The 12,316-nt window shown below is 42.1% G+C and overlaps 1 pseudogene; it reads left to right on the forward strand.

Annotated features, from left to right (window-relative positions):
• Positions 1–206: 206 nt before the first annotated feature.
• The window catches only part of LOC142178901 (uncharacterized), a 36,190-nt pseudogene continuing 24,080 nt past the window's right edge, over positions 207–12,316 (forward strand).

Consider the following 12,316-nt stretch of genomic DNA (forward strand, 5'->3'; position numbering starts at 1 on the left):
AATGCATGATAGCTTTTCAACTCCTCAAGTACAAGTTGACCACCATTCCTATTATTATCGCACCCAATTGTAGTTTGCCTTTTGAGCTCATGTGTGACGCGAGTGATGTTGCGGTTGGGGTGGTCTTGGGTCAAAGAGTGAATAAAATGTTTCACCCGGTGTATTATGAAAGCAAAACAATAACTGATGCTCAAGTGAATTACACGATGACAGAAAAAGAGTTGTTGGATATTGTGTTCGCAATGGAGAAATTTAGGCCTTATCTCATGGGGGTTAAAGTGATAGTCCATACCGACCATGCCTCACTCCGATACTTGATGACGAAGAAGGATTTCAAAGCTCATTTGATGAGATGGGTCTTATTGCTTCAAGAGTTTGATTTGGAGATTGTGGACCGGAAAGGGTGTGAAAACCAAGTGGCGGACCACTTGTCCCACTTGGAGGAGGAGGGGAGGCCCCGTGATAGCCTTGAGATTAATGATTCTTTTCCTGATGAGCAGCTCCTCTCCGTATCAGTGAATAGCATGCCATTGTTTGCGGATGTTGCCAATTTCCTTATGACTGGTATTGTCCCATCTAAGCTCTCTTCTAACCAAAGGAAGAAGCTTAAACGGGATAGTTTGGACTATTATTGGGATAAGACTTACTTGTTCAAGATATGAACTGACGGTGTGATCCGAAGATGTGTCCCGGAGGAGGAGCAATTAAGTATTCTAGAGGCTTGTCATTCCTCTCCCTATGGTAGTCATCATGGTAGGGCAAGACAACTTCAAAGATTCTTAGTTGTGGTTTTACTGGCCAACATTGTATAAGGATGCAAGTGAACTTGTGAAGAAATGCGACGAATGTCAAAGAGCGGGTGGAATTTCAAAGAAGGATGAGATGCCTCTCACCACTATTCTCGAAGTTGATATCTTTGATGTGTGGGGATTGATTTCATGGGCCCATTTGTTAGTTCATGTGGCAACACATACATTCTAGTGGTAGTTGATTATGTTTCAAAGTGGGTTGAGGCCCGTGGCTTTACCCAATAATGAGGCCCGGAGTGTTGTTGCGTTTCTCTAGAAGAGTATTTTTACTAGGTTTGGCGCTCCTCGAGCAATCATAAGTGATGGGGGGTCTCATTTTTGCAATAGAGCTTTTGACACTTTGCTTGCAAAGTACGGTGTCAATCACAAAGTTTCTACCCCTTATCATCCTCGGGCAAGTGGCCAAGTTGAAGTCTCAAATAGGGAAATCAAGAGTATATTGTCAAAGATGGTCAATGCAAATAGGACTGATTGGTCAAAGAAATTGGATGATGCTCTATGGGCTTATAGGACTGCTTACAAGACTCTAATTGTATGTCTCTTTACCGGTTAGTGTTTGGGAAAGCTTTCCATCTACCGGTTGAGTTAGAGCACAGGGCCATGTGGGCTTTGAGGAAGCTAAATCTTGAATGGGATGTGGCAGCAAATCTTCGTGTGGAGCAGCTTAATGAACTTGATGAATTCTGATTTCATGCCTACTCTAGTCCGTCCTTGTATAAGGACAAGATGAAGTACCTTCATGACAAGTATGCTCGTGGCAAGGAGTTCAAAGTGGGTGATTTTGTTCTCTTGTTCAATTCTCGGTTATGTCTATTTCCGGGAAATGCTTAAGTCGAAATGGAGTGGACCTTTTGAAGTGGTGCTTGTGACTCCGTTTGGTGCACTTAACTTGAAAAACAAAAATGGAGAGATCTTCAGAGTTAATGGGCAAAGAGTCAAGCACTATCTTGGCAATATTGATGACAGCCACATGGTGGCGATGATCCATCTAAAGTGATTTGATGGTAACCTGCATCGTGCCGCGATGTTAATCAATCGCTTCTTGGGAGGCAACCTATATGTCTTTCTTTTTATTTTTCTTTGATTTTCTTCTTAGTGTAGGATTTGCTTTTGGACTAACTGGTTGTGAGATGTGTGTAGGGCTACTTTGATGCAGTGCAGGACCAAATTGAAAAAATGGTACACGCTCTGAAGTTTGGACCGCTGCCACATTGCATTTTTCGTGGCCACAATAGCCTTATCTCGGGGGCAAAATTTGATTGCGGTCCGTAGTGCTAAATGGTAAAAAGTGGAGGTTCTATAAAGTTTTCACCGCGGCCACAATGCATTTTTTGCGATCCGCGGTGAAGGTCATGCCAGTGCCCTTTTGTGTTTAATTACCGCGGTCCGCGATGGATTTTTCGCGGTCCGCTGTGGGTAAGTAGTGTGGGTCCCAGGTCTTTTTCTATAAATAGGACCTCAGGCCCCCTTTTACACTTTTCGCTTTTTCAATTCTCACACATTACTGAGTATTGTTCACTCACGCCCTAATTTGCACAACAAAAGAATTGAGCTTCATCTGTATTGCATCTCATTTCTGGTAATTCATATCTATCCTTAGTCTTTAATTTTGTTTTTATTTTCTTTTAATTTGATAGTTCATACTTCTTCTTCTTCTTTTTTCTTTCAGTCTTTAACTTAGGGTTATATAATGTTGTTTAGATTAGGTTTTAATTAGTCAAATATGGTGATTAACTACCTAGTGGGTTGATAAAGTGTTGATTAAGGCTAAAAAATTTGAAACCCTAGGTCTTTGTTGCTTCGTTTTGCCTACCGCGACCGCGGTTGATTTTTCGCGGTTCGCGGTGCCTCTCCGCGACCGCGATGTGTTTTTTCGCAATCCGCGATGGTAAACTTTAGAGAGGTAAATTTTGAAGGACCGCAGCCGCGGTTGATTTTTCGCGATTCGCGGTGCCTTACTGCGGCCGCGATACAATTTTTCACTGTCTGCGGTGACCTGAATTAGAGGGTGGGTAGTCTAAACCCTACCCCACTACGGTCCGTAATGGTACTTTTGCAGTCGCAATGCATTTTATGTGGCCCGCGGTCAACTATTTCCGTTCATATTCTTCACTGCTTCTTTTGGTACTGTGATACTAACAAACATTAACTGAATTCTCCTTGCAGACAATGGTTAAATCAAGAGGAGGTTGTGAGAAACAGAAAGGAAAAGGAGAGTCCTCCCGGGGTGGGGGACGAGGAATGATAAAATTGACCCCACAGGTTCGGAAAGCAATTGGGGAAATAGGAAAACAAATCAAGGCTGCAGATAGAGTTGCTTCCCATTCAGAGGGAAGTGAGTATTTGTCCTCCCGGGAGGCATCTGAGTCTGACTTAGTGTTGTAGTATGTACCTGACTTCTTGGGAAGGTTTAGGTTGAGAGATGTGCCCACACCTCCGGCCTCTCCTACTGCTCAAGCTTCAGTTCAAGTTTCTTCTGAGTCGTCTGAGGGCTTAGCAGAGAGCAGTGATAGTGCAGCATCCACTTCACCCACAGCTTCAACACCTGGGGAAGATCCCATTTGATGAAGAAGAAGGGGGAGAACCCCAAATAGGGGGTGTGGAAAGAACTAGAAACCCGGAGGCTTGGCAAAGGAAATTTGTTAGTGAGATTGCATACCAGAAGTTTTGAGAGTGGTGGTCCTAGAGGAAATTAATGCTTGAGCGAAAATTCATCGAGAGGGATCTTCTGCCTCACAACCCTAATGTGAAGAGGCAATTCAGAGAGAGACCGGGCCAGGAGTATTTTACAAGCAAAGTCTGGGATGCAAACGAGCACTTACTCAAGGAGTTTTACGCAAATGACGCCCACATCAAAAAGGGCACTAAAGTGACTAAGGTGCGGAATTTGACAGTGAAGTTCGATGGGAAAACAATTAATGACTACTCGGGCTTTCCTGAGGAAGATGAATCATTATACTTAGAAAAGGTAGCATTGGATGAGGCAGCCCGTCCGTGGTTAGCAGAATACCTGGCACTCCCGGGTACCACCCCAGCATAGTTGACATTAGGGGTTCAAATTCTAAGGAAAACTTTAAACTTAGAGGTAAAGGGGTGGGTGACTTTTGTATGCAGCGGGCTAGACCCCACTACCCATGAGAACTCACTACCTGTCTCCGGGGCGATATTGGGGGCTTCTATTATGGGCGGGTACCTGATCAACATCGGGAATGTTATGTCTAGGGTGATCAGAAGGGTAGTCAATGAAGGTGATAGATCATACCCCTTCCCAAATTTCCTAACAGTGTACTTTGAGGGCCGGGATGTGGAGAAAAGGAAGTTTGATGTGAAGGTGAAACCGAAGATGCCCTTTTCATGGTAAAGCCTCAAGGCTGATGACAACCCCAAAGCCAAAGATCCTAAAGGCCAGTCTCAAGAGCCAGTAGTAGTCACTTCTTCTTAGCCTCCCATAGCCACACCAGATATTGCCTCTGAACCATTTACTTCCACTGCTCCAGTTATCCCCTCATCCTCAACCTACCCATTGACTGCCCACCGTTTGAGCCAAACACTTGCCAGTATCAACAACTGGATGCAGACAGCTACTTCTAAGTTGTCTATGGTTTCTAGCTCGGTGGCAGCCCAGTCCGTACCCCCACAGCCACAGGTTCCAATTTCAGTGGAGGAGATTCTCAAGGAGCTTATGTATATAGGTGCTCATGGAAAGTCACTTAAGGAGCGGACCAAGGAGACAAAGAAGCTGAGAAAGACTCGAACCTCAAAGGAGTCTGTGAAGGAGTTGAGGGTAGAAGTGGAGAAGATGAAGGCTGCTGATCATCTACCATTGGTTGGACCGACTGTTGCATGACCAGCCTCCAGCAACTCAGACTAAGCAGGAGCAGGAGTTGGAGAGGGCACCAAAGAGGAGGAGAGTGATCCCCCAGACAGATGATGCAGTGATTGAGTTGGAGGACCCGCAGGGAGGTTCCTCTAGCTAGCCTCAGGTCCTAGAGCAGGCACAGGTTACAGGGATTCAGTCACAGGTTCCTGAGCAGTCACAGGACCCAGGGTCATGATCCCATGCAGACGGAGGACCAATAGGGAGTTTTTTTACTCTCTATCTCCTTTTTGAGCTTATTTTTGGCTAGTTAGTATTGAGGACAATGCTAGCTTTCATTTGAGAGGGTAGCCCTATTTTGATGATTTTGGACTGTAATTATGATACTATTTTCCTTTTTGTTATGCTTTTTCACTTTTGGTATGTACATAATTTTACTAGTTTATTTCGCTTTTCGTATTTTGCAACCTTGGTTTGTATAAAAAGTTACTTTCTAATGTATATATTCATTCCCTCTTATGTATATTCATTTAAATCCCCTATTGTACATATTTAGTTTACCTTCCGCATTTTCTTTCATAGCTTCTTACTTCATTTTAGTAGCTTCTTTTTTCAGTTCATAGCTTCTTATTTTGAGTTTTGCGTTCAATAAGCCTTTGGTTTTTTTAATGCCACGGTTCTTGATATGTCGGAGAATTTTGGCACATTTAATACAAATTGCTTAGATTTTAGATTGTTTTAAATGCAATTATCTTTTATACTTATGTAATTTTAATGTTTTTGAATGTATGAGGTTTAAGGACTTAAGAACATGAAAATGAAATCAAAAAGCCGCAAAAGGACAAGAAAAGAGCAAAATGCGATTGCAGATGTGAAAATGCGGACCGCATAATTCTCAAAGGAATCGCAAAGCCCAACAGTCAGTTGGCCAAATTCAAGCGCAAGAAATACGGTCCATTATGCGACCGCATAACAGGTTTGTGGGCCGCATAATTGATTGCCAACTCTCTATAGAAGTCGCTGAAGGCGGAAAATGCGGTGACAAATGCGATCGCAAATCAATAATGCGGACCGCATAACCTAAATGCGACGAATACTTGGGAACTAGGGTTTCGAAGATGCGATGCCTTTGATGAGAATGCGGACTGCATGTCTATTACGTGACAGAAATGCAGTTGCATAATTGACCTGGAAGGGTATTTTTATCCGAAATTGGTCCCGAGTTTTAGCCCACTATAAATAGAGTTATTGGAGTTTTGTGGGGGCATCTTGTGCGGTTTATGAGCTACATTCCAACCTTTGAATATTCCTCTCTTTTGGAAGCTTTAGGAGTGAAGAATCTTGCACTTTGTAAGCTTTATGGCATTTAATATTCTCATCTTTTTGTATTTTAGCATGAGTAGCTAGCTTTAAATACTAAGGTTGTGGACCCTAAATGGGTGTTATGTTAATGGGTGTTTAACATTGAATATATATATATATATATAATGGTTGGTTGATATATATTTATTTCTCATTCTTCATTTATTGTTGGTGGTTGCAAACATTAATAAGAGCCATTAAACTCTTTCTTTACTTGGAAAAGTAAGTTAGAGTTTGGTAGAAGTAAATATCAAAGACTCAAGGCTTTAAACCTTGTTTAATAGAATCGCTTAGGAATAAGTGGGTTTTATTTGGCATATATTGATTGCTCTTAATTGCAACTCTTTTATATTTTTGGAAAAATCATAAAGAGGAAATACTACCCAACTATTGGAATTTAGAAATCATTTGCATATCTAAAGAACCTTCCATTAGAAATATATCATATTAACACTGATAGCATTACACTTCATTGAAGGGGACACAACCTTGGTTTCCTTAATCAAATTATTTACATTCTCAACATTACAGTTAGTTATTTCTTCAAATCACAATCATATCATACTCTTATTACAATTAACGGAATAGAATTACGACCTAAGTCAAGTAGCACACTACTCGAGTAACCTTTTCACACCTATTCTTTGTGGGAATCGCCCCCAACCTTGTTGGGTTATTATATTTTACACCGACCACCTTACACTATTTAATTAAAGTGTAATTTGAGCGTATCAAATTTTGGCGTCGTTGCCGGGGAATACAGTTTTCAAATTACTAAATAGTGTGTGCTTTACTTTACGTCTTATTCTATTCCATCGCACTTTGCTTGTTTTTCTTGGTGTTGATAGGAAGACATGGCCGAATATGAGGAAGAAATGGAAGAATCCTTTTGCGGACATAGATGAGTACATTGAGGATACAAATGCTATTGTACCTCCGGTTATTAGTGCTGCAACTTTCAAGGTGGAACATGGTTTAATCCTTATGCTCAAAGCGGAGAGGTTTTCAGGAATTCCACTGTTGATGATACAACACAACATCTTAGAAACTTCTTGGGTGTGTGTGCGATGCATAAGCATAGCAACATCTCAGATGATGCCCTAAGGTTGACGGTGTTCAAGTACTCACTAGCTGGGGACGTAAGGAAATGGCTTCAAAATATGCCATTCATTCTTGGCCTGAACTTGTCCATGCATTCTTAGCTAAATGGTTCCTGCAAAGTAAGAAATCTGAGCTCCGGGATAAATTTTTCTTTTTCAAGCAAGTACCGGGAGAACATCTACATGAGGCATGGGACCGATTCAAGTTATATTTGGTGAGGTCTCCCAATCTTGGATTTCCGGATTCTATCTTGTTAGAGAAATTCTACATGGGTTTAAACTCTATGAACCAATCTATAGCCTAGAATGCAGCTGACGGATCTTTTGTGGACAAGACATTCGCAATGGTCACACAAATCCTTGACAAAATGGCACAACATAATCAAGCTTGGCACTCAGAGGATAGCACTGGTGGAATTGCATATGGTTCTCCCTTCTTGACCACCATGATTAAGGAGAATCAAGAAAGAGATCAAGTAATTACAGGGCTTGCCACCAATGTCAATGTGTTGACAAAAATGTTCACTGAAAGCCAAACGAAGAAGGTAAATGTGGTGGAAGATGTTCAACCATCATCAAATGAGGATTATGAGGAAGCCAACTATGTCAACAACTCTCAAAGAGGCTATCAAAGGCAACAATACCAAGTTCAAGGACAACAAAATCAATGGAGGCCTAACCCGCAAGGGCAAGGCAACCAACAGTGGTGAAATGACCAAGGTGGCTCAAATCAAGGAAATTGGAATAACAACAACAACTTCTCAAATCGGAGTTCAAACCGTTATGTTCCTCCAAAGGGTCAATATTCAAATCAAGGTTCCTCAAGTGATTCCAAGTTGGAAAGCATGCTTGAACGGGTATTGCAAAATCAAGAGAAGTCTGACACTTCTATGAGGAATATGACCGAGCTTGTTGGCTCTCAACCGCATCCATTCAAAAATTGGAGATGCAAATGAGAGATCTCTCTAGGGAACAAAATCCAAAGCAAAAGGGAACATTTCCTAGTGACACAATTGCGAACCAAAAGGGTAGTGGGAGTGGTCCAACTTCTCATATCATGGCAATTACTACTCGGAGAGGGAAGGTACTACAAGGAGAAAGTGAACAAGTGGTTGAAATAGAAGAGTCCGAACAAAAGGTTGAGATTGAAGAGCGAAGTGTTGTTGAAGTTGAAAAGGTTCCGGAAGAGTTGAAAGTGCAAGAAGTAAGTCGGGAAGAGGTAAAGGAAAAGGTAAAAGAGACCAAAAACTCTACCACATATTCCTAGACCTCCTCCTTCATTCCCTCAAATACTTGCTAGGAAGGTTGATGATAGAACACTCGAAAAGTTCTATGACATTCTCAAGCAGTTATCGATGAATATTTCATTTGTGGAAGCATTTCAAGAGATGTCGGGTTTTACTAAATATTTGAAAGACTTGATTACCAAGAAGAGAACCACCAAGAATAAAGTGGTGAATATGACTCACCGGGTTAGTTTCATCATTGCAACATCTACCGTTCAAAGGAAAGAAGACCAGGGAGCTTTCACCATTCCATGTACTATTGGGGCACATGATTTTGCAAGAGCCATTTGTGATAATGGGGCTAGTATAAACTTAATGCCTCTTGCCATTTACAAGCAAGCAGGGTTAGGTATGCCAAGGCCCACAAGTATGAGATTGCAAATGGTCGATCGTTCCATAAAGAGACCGGTGGGAATTGTCGATGATGTGCTTGTAAAAGTGGGAAAGTTTCATTTACCCTCCGATTTCGTAATCCTTGATTGTGTAGTTGACAAAGAGATCCCTATCATTTTGGGGAGACCATTCCTTGCCACAGGAAGAGCACTAATGGATTCGGAACGGAATGAGATCAAATTTCGTGTGAATGATGAAGAAGTTACATTCCAAGCAAGCAAGGGTATGAAACTACCACATGAATATGAAAGCATCTCGGTGATTGATATTGTTGATGAAGTGGAAGATGCAGTTGAAATGAAGATGGAAGAACAATGCCTCGGTGAGGCGTTGGCGGCTATTTTGGTGAACTTCGATGGTGAAGATATGGAGGGGTATATGGAATCAGTCGATGCATTTGGAGGGGCTTGGGTCCTACACTTATGCTCCAGCGAAGCTCTCTCTCGACTTGGAGAATAGAGCCACTCCTCCCGCAAAACCTTCTATTATTGAGCCACCGCAACTAGAGCTCAAACCACTTCCACCACACTTGAGGTATAAATTTCTTGGCTCAAATGATACTTTACCGGTAATCTTTTCTTCTTTGTTGAATGATGTGCAGGTAGGACAATTGTTGGATGTCTTGAAGGAGCATAGGCAAGTTATTGGGTGGACAATTGCGGACATCCGAGAGATTCCCGTCGGAATTTGCGAACACAAGATCCAATTGGAGAATGAGACTAAACCAAGTGTGGAGCATCAATGACGGTTGAACCCGTCCATGCAAGAGGTGGTAAAGAAATAAAACATCAAGTGGTTGGATTTTGGGGTAGTCTACCCCATTGCCGATAGTTCTTGGGTAAGCCCGGTGCAATGTGTGCCGAAAAAGGGAGGCATGACCGTGATTGAAAATGATAAAAATGAGCTCATCCCAACAAGAACGGTGACCGGATGGAGGGTGTGTATTTATCGAAAGCTCAATAGTGCCAAGTGCAAAGACCATTTCCCTATGCCTTTTATTGATCAAATGCTTGATCGGCTAGCGGGAAGGTCATTCTATTTCTTTCTTGATGGATATTCATTCCGATTACAAACAAATCAACATAGCATTGGAGGACCAAGAGAAGACAACATTTACTTGCCCTTATGGAACGTTTGCCTTTAGCCAGATGCCGTTTGATTTGTGCAACGCTCCAGCTACTTTTCAAAGATGCATGATATCCATCTTCTCAGATATGGTGGAGGATTTTCTAGAGGTTTTCATGGACGACTTTTCGGTGGTAGATGACTCTTTTGAGCATTGTCTTAACAATCTTAGACAAGTGCTCAAGAGATGTAAGGAGACCAAACTTGTGCTTAACTGGGAGAAAAGCCACTTCATCATGGATGAAGGCATTGTCTTGGGGCATAAAATTTCAAAACATGCATAGAGGTTGACCAGGAAAAGATAGAGATCATTTCCAAGCTTCCTCCACCTACTTCAGTTAAAGGTGTCCGAAGTTTCTTGGGGCATGCCGGATTCTATAGGCATTTCATCAAGGATTTTTCCAAAATTGCAAATCCCATGTGCAAACTCCTTGAGAAAGATGCAAAATTTGTGTTTGATGAGAAGTGCCTCAATGCCTTTGAGGAATTGAAATAAAAGCTCACCACGGTACTTATTATTGTCTCACCCGATTGGTCTCTTCCATTCGAACTCATGTGTGACTCCAGTGGTGTAGCTATTAGGGCAGTGCTTGGCCAATGTCATAACAAGGTTCTCCACCTGGTCTATTATACAAGCAAGACACTCAATGGCGCGCAAATGAACTATACGGTGATTGAGCAAGAACTTCTTGCCATTGTCTATGCCTTTGAGAAATTCCGGGCATATTGTTGGGATCCAAGGTGATAGTGTACACAGACCATGCGGCTCTTTGCTATCTTATGGCAAAGAAGGATGCAAAGCCTAGGTTGATTCGGTGGGTCCTGTTGCTGCAAGAATTTGACTTCGAAGTCAAAGATAGAAAAGGGACGGAAAATCAAGTGGCGGATCATTTATCAAGGCTTGAAGAGGTAGGGAGACCAAAGGAAGATCTTGAAATCAACGATGCTTTCCTGGATGAACACATATTGGCATTATCTAACACTTTTGCTCCTTGGTACGCCAATATTGCTAACTACTTGGTTAGCGACCTTATTCAGGATGGATTGGAAGCTTATCAGAAGAAGAAGTTTTTGAGAGATTGTTGGCAATACTATTGGGAAGAACCATTCTTGTTCCGTGTTTGTGCTGATAATATCATCAGAAGGTGTGTTCCATAAAAGGAGATTATGCCAATTCTAAAGGCATGCCACGACTCATCGATCGAGGGTCACCATGGGGGTAATCGAACGGCGGCAAAGGTGCTTGAATGTGGTTTTTATTGGCCGTCGATTTATCATGATGCCAATCAAATGGTCAAGGCTTGTGACCAATGTCAAAGGCAAGGATCAATCTCCAAGAGGCATGAAATGCCAATGCACTTTATGATGGAGATAGAGATCTTTGATGTGTAGGGAATTGATTTTATGGGCCCCTTTGTAAGCTCTTATGGTATGAAATACATCTTGGTGGTTGTGGACTATGTGTCCAAATGGGTTGAAGCAATTGCCTTACCAAACAACGAGGCAAGGAGTGTGACCACATTCTTAAAGAAAAACACATTCACGCGATTTGGCACTCCTAGAGCCATTCTTAGTGATTGTGGGTCTCATTTCTGTAACAAGGCTTTCACGGGGTTACTAGAGAAATATGGCGTCAAGCATAAGGTGGCCACACCTTATCATCCCCAATCAAGTGGCTAAGTTGAAGTTTCTAACCGGGAGATAAAAAATATTCTAGCAAAGACTGTTAATGCAAACAGGACCGACTGGTCAAGGAAGCTAGATGACGCATTGTGGGCATACTGCACGGCATACAAAACCCCTATTGGCACTTCTCCTTATCGGTTAGTTTTCGGCAAGGCTTGTCATCTACCTACAGAACTGGAGCACAAAGTCATGTGGGCTTTAAAAAGGTTGAACTTGGACTAGGCTGAAGCTGCAAATTTGAGGTTAACACAACTCAATGAAATGGAGGAATTCCGTTTCCATGCATATGAAAGTGCAGTTCTGAAAGGATGAAGTTCGTCCACGACAAAAAGATCTTGAAAAAGGAGTTCAAGTCGGGTGACTTGGTTTTTCTCTTCAACTCAAGGCTCAAATTGTTTCCGGGCAAGCTCAAATCAAAATGGTCCGGTCCGTTTAAGGTGGTAAATGTATCCCCTTTTGGAGCTGTGGAATTAGAATCAGAGGATGGGCTTCGAACCTTCAAAGTAAATGGTCAGCGAGTCAAGCACTACTTGGGCACAGATAGAGAAAAACACTTGGTGGAACTGTTGGCCCTCAAAGATGGTCCATGCCCGACCAATGAGTGAAACCAAAGAAAGGCCAACTTCGTCGTGCCGTGACGTTAAATCAAGCGCTTCATGGGAGGCAACCCATGTGTGGTAACACCCTTTTTGTCCTTTAAATTGTAACGTTTGTTAGATAGATTTAATTGAGCAATTT

Source organism: Nicotiana tabacum, unplaced genomic scaffold, assembly GCF_000715075.1.
Source record: "Nicotiana tabacum cultivar K326 unplaced genomic scaffold, ASM71507v2 Un00029, whole genome shotgun sequence".
Lineage (NCBI taxonomy): Eukaryota > Viridiplantae > Streptophyta > Magnoliopsida > Solanales > Solanaceae > Nicotiana > Nicotiana tabacum.